Source organism: Arachis ipaensis, chromosome B9, assembly GCF_059453495.1.
Source record: "Arachis ipaensis isolate K30076 ecotype BB chromosome B9, ASM5945349v1, whole genome shotgun sequence".
Taxonomy (NCBI): Eukaryota; Viridiplantae; Streptophyta; class Magnoliopsida; order Fabales; family Fabaceae; genus Arachis; species Arachis ipaensis.
In genome coordinates, this window is record NC_142444.1 from 125,808,814 (window position 1) to 125,810,181 (window position 1,368).

A 1,368-nucleotide genomic window follows, 5' to 3' on the forward strand; every position below is an offset into this window, starting at 1 on the left:
CAAATTATATAACGTTGCGAATCCCCGGATGTTAGCATTCCAACGCAACTGAAACTGCCTCATTTGGACCTTTGTAGCTCAAGTTATGATCGACTTAGTACCAGGAGGTCAGGCTGGACAGCTTTACCAGTTCCTTCAGTTTCTTGTATTCCTTCCACTTTTGCATGCTTCCTTTCTATCCTCTAAGCCATTCCCGCCCTATAAATCCTGAAATCACTTAACACACATATCACGGCATCGAATGGTATAAAGGAGAGGATTAAACATAGCAAATATAAGACCAAAGAAGCATGTTTTCAATCAAAGCACAGAGTTTAGGAAGGAAAATGTAAAACATGCGAATTATATGAATAAGTGTAAGTTTAGTGGATAAAATCTACTCAATTAAGCACAAGATGTACCACGGAATAGTGGTGCATCAAATCTCCCCACAATTAAATATTAGCCTGTCCTCATGCTAAGCTCAAGAGAAACTATAAGAGTGAAGAGGAATGGTAGAATGTATGAGATGCAACCTATCTGTATGAATGCAGCTATATGCAAAATGCTTTTACCTACTTGGTTAAAAGTAAATAAATCTTTCAAGAACAAATATGAACTAGATTTCACTAATTCAAATCACAAAATAAAGTACAAGTAAACTTGCAGAAGAAAATAGCTCATGAAAGTCGGGAACAAAGAATCGAGCATCGAACCCTCACTAGAAGTGTATGCACTCTAATCACTCAAGTGTTTAAGGTTCGATTCTCTCAATTCTCTACTAATCTTGCTTTCTAAGGCTTGTTCTTCTTCTACCAATCAACACTAATTTGATGCACAAATACACATATCAAGAGGTCTTTTAAGGGTTGTAATGGGGTTAGGGTCAAGGTAGGATTGAATTTGGTCAAGTGGACTAAAATCTGAATCCTTAATTAACCTAAACCTTCCACCTAACTTAGGCCAATCCATGTAATAAGAATATAAAACCTAACTATCCGTTAACCATGTTTTTCACATATTCATGCATCCTAATTTCGAGTACAGTACAAATGCATTGCTTTCACCATTTACTTTGGGGCATTTTGTCCCCTTTTACTTATTTGCTCTTTTTCTTTTCTTTTTCTCTTTTTCTTCTTTTTTTTTTTTTATATTTTTTCTCTTTTTTTCTTTTCTTAATAATAATTTTTTTTCAATGCATATGATTAAATTTTTGAATGCATGAACATGTCCTAAACATTTCTTTCACATTTTCATAAAGATATATAACACCCAATTCTTAAATCAAATGTTTTCAAATCCAACTTTCCCACACTTAATTCATGAGCACTCTCACTAGTCTAAGCTAACCAAGGATTCAAATTAAGGACATTATTGTTTTTCGCTTAG